Source organism: Capsicum annuum, chromosome 6 (genome assembly GCF_002878395.1).
Source record: "Capsicum annuum cultivar UCD-10X-F1 chromosome 6, UCD10Xv1.1, whole genome shotgun sequence".
NCBI lineage: Eukaryota > Viridiplantae > Streptophyta > Magnoliopsida > Solanales > Solanaceae > Capsicum > Capsicum annuum.
Window position 1 is genome coordinate 150,231,155 of NC_061116.1, and position 6,000 is coordinate 150,237,154.

Sequence of the window (6,000 nt, forward strand, 5' to 3'; positions counted from 1 at the left end):
ATCTTGAACGATATTTATCATGATTTTGATATTTGGGTCGTGAATCCCCATTGGAAATTGTGTTTTTTGAGAAAGTGTGTGTTATAAGCATGTTGATATTGAATATTTGAGATATTTTGAATGATTTGACCTTTTGATCTTAATGGAGTTGTTTTGAACTCGAGTGTGAAAGAAATTCACAACATGGTTGATTTTGATAGATGGGAAGCTGATAGCTCCCGATATATATTTATATATTACTAAAATTATTTAGTTATAGATTGTCTTTGAAATGATCTGAGCTAAGTCTGGGAGAAATCTTTAGTACCTAGTGAGAGGTATAAAGAGAACTTACTTCCCTAGAACTACGTGCCCCTGTAGGAGTGAGCCTGAGGCTGATTTATATAGTGATCACTAATTTGTATGGATTTGATATCGATAGTCCTACTCTGATGGCAAGGATAGGACGGCTCTCCCCAATGTGGGTTGTACGTTGGACTCCATGTAGCTCACATAGTTTATGTCGGTTATAGGATCTCCTAGTGTGTGTGTGTTTCCTTCTGTCTATGGTGAATGGTGAAGTGATTTGAAAGTGAAATTGTGAAAGTTATTCTTTCAAAAAATTTAAATGATATTTACATTATGAGAATTGATATTCTTGATGAACTGAAAGTGATTGACAAATTATGATGACTCACATGTGTTATTGTGCTTATTTTATCCTCTCATGATTATGATGATTTTCTTCGGGCTATGTGAGTCTTTCATACATCCTGCATATTTCTTTTAAATATTTATGATGATGATGTTTATACAACTGCATACACCCCCATATACTCAGTTCCTTTCCATGGTACTGACCCACATCTTCGTGTGTGGGCTATATTTTCTCAGAATGTAGGTTCAGGCGCTCAACTCTAGGTTCGACAGTGATTCTTTGGGCATGCTGTTCTACATCCTCTATTTTGGTGAGTCCTCATGTTCTGAGTACGTGATGTCTGATGTTGGTTTCACAGAATCGTTTACATTTGATAACTGAGTATGAGTCAGTTTGGGCATATCTCAATGGCTCGCTGGTTTTATTGATTTTCTTATAGACTTGTTAGACTAGTATAGATATTGGGAGTTGACTAATAAGTCATATTTTGTTATCTTTCTAAAATTATTTTATTCATGGATGATGATTACTCTATTGATATTTGAGGGTTATTTATGGAAACCCCGTTGATTTGTGTTGAACTAAATGAAAATGGCCCAAAGGGTTAGCTTGGGGCTACTCGTAGCCTCAAGCACTGTGTGACGCTCCGGAACCCGTTTTTTGGGGCGTTACAGCTCAGATCATTGTAGTCTTTAATATTTCCTCTTTGAAGGATATCTTACTATAAGGTAGTGTCATTAGTTTGAGTTGTTTAAGGATTATGACCTTACTATTCTCTATCATCCAGCAAGGCCAGTGTAGTTGCGAATACCTTGATTTGAAAGTCGACTAATAAGGGTATCTTGGATCATCTTTTGACCCAGGAGAGGTTTTAGCCTTAGAGGTTCAGTCTTTAGCCAACTAGATGGTTAGGCTTGATATTTCGACACCTGAGTGTGTTTTTCTATTTATACAGGCTAGATCTTCTTTGATGGAGTAGATTCAAGCTCATCAGTTTAATGATGTTGGTATGAGAGTAATTTGGGTGAAGGTATTGAGTGGATAGGCTAATGAATCCCTACTCGAATCTAATAGTTTCTTGAGGATTAGAGGTTGAGTTTATGTTTCGAAAGTAGGTGATTGTATGAGATTGATATTGGAGAAGGCTTACGATTCTAAGCATTCTATTCATTCGAGAGTGACTAAGATGTATCATGATTAAAGAAATGACTTGGTAGGGTGGTGTAAGGAGAGATGTAGAGGACTTTATAGCTCATTGCCTATTTTGCTAGTAGGTGAAGGCCGAGCATTTGAGTCTTGGTGCCTTGCTTTAGAGGTTACCCATTCCCTAATATAAATATGAATAGATTACTATAGAATTTGTGATTGGGTTACCTCATACTTCTTATGGTTCTAACAGTATTTGGGTTATCATGGATCGATTGACCAAATCTACTCATTTCATCCCATTTTAGTTTACTTTAGCTCTGAGAAGATATCCCATACCTATGTTTGTGAGATAGTTCATCTCTATGGTATACCAGTATCTATTATCTCAGATAGGAATTCAGTGTTCACTTCTAACTTCTAAAAGGCATAACAAAAGGAGTTGGGTACCCGCGTTGATCTTAACATAACTTTTCTCCCCCAGACCAATGGTCAGTCAGAGTGAACTATTCAGGAATTTAAGGATATCCTCCACATTTGAGTTATGGATTTTAAAGGACAGTGGTGAAATACCTAGGTCTTGAACCTTGAGAAAAACAATGACTTTTGGTGTCTCTAAGTTAGGTACAACTTGAAGCACGAGTCGTACCCATGGATACCGATCTATCCACTCTCCCCTCCCCCTCTCATACCTTAGACAAAATTTTAGGGTAGTATATCATTTTATATACGACATGATCTTCCCTTGATCGTACCCCATGCATATGACTCATATACAACTCAATCATATAGAAGGTAGTCTCTATTTGGAGTAGATTATTTCGTATACTATTTGTGTATACTGCTAGGGGGTGAGTCGACCCTTTGATTATGACTCAAGGGTGCCCACTCGTAACCACAACAGTATGGTTGACCTAGGAGAAGCCTAGGGTATGAGATAGGATACCACTCATACACTAGGGTACAATTACTAAGGGAATCGTATGGAGGAGTCATACCCCTGGGCGAGTTAACTCTTTAATTTTTAACAAAGGGCTTTGTGGTCATTTCCCTTTCCTAAAGCCCTACGTCCCTTCACTATATAAGGCATTGTGGCCACCTAATCCCTCATTTACAATATTCAACCACTCTAAAATCTTCTTGAAGCAAAATTGGAGGCTAGGGTTTAGAGGGAGCTTATCTAGAGGTAAGAAGGAGCCCAGATTGTTAATGTGTCATCTTGTTTAAGGTATTTATCTCTTCCCCTCTTTAAATATCTCTAAACCCATGTATTTCATACTTGTATTTGTAAGTGTACATGGTGGTTTTGAAATCAAATGTAAAGGGTTTTGTTACCTAATGATGTATAACGTTAAATCTTGCTTAGACTTATGTTTATACGTGATATTGATAATGATTTTCATGTGTGGATGATTTATTGCATGTGATTTAATATATGGGTTAACCCTAATCTTGATAATATCTACCACGTAAATAGCCTTGTTGAAGATGTGTACCCAAGGTGTTTGTGAAAATGTCTAAGTGAATTGTTTAGTCATATGTTGATGATGTATTGAACTAGGGCAATTACTCCATGAGCATGAATGATTGATAAATGATATGTTAACAGAATTATGAACCATGAGTGGTAAAACTGATAACTTTATTGATTGATGGCTATTAGGAGAGTAAAGTCCCTAGATATAAAGATGAACTTAAATTCTGTATTGAACCCAAGTGTGTATGGCTATAGCCCCTTGTTTGACTGATTGTTTATGTGGTTAAAGTCCTTGTCCAATGAATGTGTAAGTATGGTTGAAGTCCCTTGTCTAAGTGATGTGAATGTCGTTAAAGTCATATGCATAATGTGAATTGTTAAACCTATAAGTGTGGAGGGTCGGATTCCTAACTTCATGTCTAATGGATGAATGCTTAAAAATGATAATGAGCCTTAAAATCTTGATTAGCATGTGATATATCTATATGTATGGATAAGTGTGTGAATGATATCAAATATGATATATTGACTTGATGTTGATTGATGATGATATTTTATTACTTATATGTTCGAATGTGTCTCCATGGGGTGCTCCAGTGTTGTTCATACACAAGAAGGATGGTTTTATTCATATGTACATTAATTATTGACAGTTGAACAAAGTGATCATAAAGAATAAATATCCTCTTCCTAGGATCAATGATTTGTTTGATCAACTTCAGGGTGCGACGTATTTCTTTAAGATTGATCTTACATTGGGTTATCATCAACTTAAGATGAGGGATGCAGATATCCCTAAAACTACTTTTAAACTCGGTATGGTCACTACGAGTTTCTTGTCATATCTTTTGGGTTGACCAATGCCCCGACAGCATTCATGGATTTAATAAATGGGTCTTTCGTCCATTCTTGGACATAAATGTCTTTGTCTTTATTGAAGATATCTTAGTGTACTCTAAGAGTGAGGTTGATTAAATAGATAACCTTCATACTGTATTGAAACTTTGAAAGATCATCGTTTGTATGCCAAGTTCTCCAAGTGCGAGTTTTGGTTGAAAGCCATAGATTTTCTTGGTCATGTCATCTCTAGTGAAGGGATTATCGTAGATCCCTAAAAGGTTGCGGTGGTTAGGAAGTGGCCTAGACCTACGAATCCAATTGATATTCGGAGCTTCGTGGGTCTAGCCAGTTATTATAGAAGGTTTGTTGAGAGTTTTTCCACTATAGCTGCCTCATTGATCAAGTTGACCCAAAATAAGGTCAAGTTCTTATCGCCGATGAGTATGAGGGTAGTTTTGAGAAGTAAAAAGATAAATTGACTTTGGCTCTGATTTTGACCTTGCCCAAGGGTAGTGATAGTTTTGTGGTGTATTGTGATGCTTCTCCTGTCGGTCTTAGTTACGTATTGAGGCAACATAGTAGGGTGGCGGCCTATGTTTCTAGGCAATTGAAAGTTCATGAGAAGAACTACCCCACACATGATTTAGAGTTATTAGACATGGTCTTAGCGTTGAAGATTTGGCAGCATTATCTTTATGGTGATTATGTCGACATCTTTTAGGATCATAAGAACCTTCAATATGTGTTTACTGAAATAGAGTTGAATCTCTGGCAAAAAAGGTGGCTCGAGCTATTGAAAGACTATGATATGAGTCATCATTACTATCTCAATAAAGAGAATGTAGATGTCGATGCTATTAGTCGTGTGTCCATGGAAAGTTTGGCCACTATAGATGAGGACAGGTAGGAATTGATGAAGGACATTCACCATTTGGCTAGTCTTGGAGTTTGACTTGTTGACTCTGAGAATGGTGGTATATTTATGCTTCTGGTATCTCAGTCGTCTCTTACTGTTGAGATAAAAAAAAGTAAGTATTGGACCCTGACTTGATGAAGATCAAGAGTAATGCAGGTCAATACAAAGTCACAAACTTTATGATTGGTGGTGATGGTATCTTGAGATACCAAGGTAGGCTATGTGTTCACAACATCGATGGATTGAGGAAAAGGGTCATGGCTAAGGTTCATGGAGCCTCTTATACAATTCATCCTGGTTCTACCAAGATGTATCATGACCTTATGGAGTTCTATTGGTGGAGTAATATGAAGTGTGATGTGGCTAGTTGTGTGGCCAAGTTTATCGTGTGTCAACAAGTGAAAGCTGAGCACATGAGGCCCAGTGGTTTGTACCAAGAAATTATGTTGCCCGAGTGGAAGTGAAAGGCAATAAATATGGATTTCATTACCGGTCTTCCTAGATCTCAAAATCAGTGTGATTCCATTTGGGTCATCACTGATAGAATGACCAAGTCTGCCCATTTCTTGCCCGTGAGAACAAATTTCTCAGCGGAAGATTATGCTATGTTGTATCTTGCAGAGATCGTGAAGTTGCACGATGCTCTGGCTTCTATTATCTCGAATCATGGTCCTCTATTTTCATCCTACTTTTGGAATTCGTTCCAAAGAGGGTTGGAAACTAAGGTGTGCCTCAGTACTGCTTTCCACCCGTAAATAGATAGACAAGCAAAGAGAACTATCCATATTGTAAAATATGTTGTGGGCTTGTGTCATTGATTATGGTGGTATTTGTATGACCACTTACCTTTGATTGAGTTCATTTGTAATAATATCTACCACTCTAATATTAACATGGCGCTATTTGAGGCATTGTATGGTATGAGATGTCGATCTCCTATTGGGTGGTACAAAGTTAGAGAGAGAGTTTCTTATCCCTAATTTG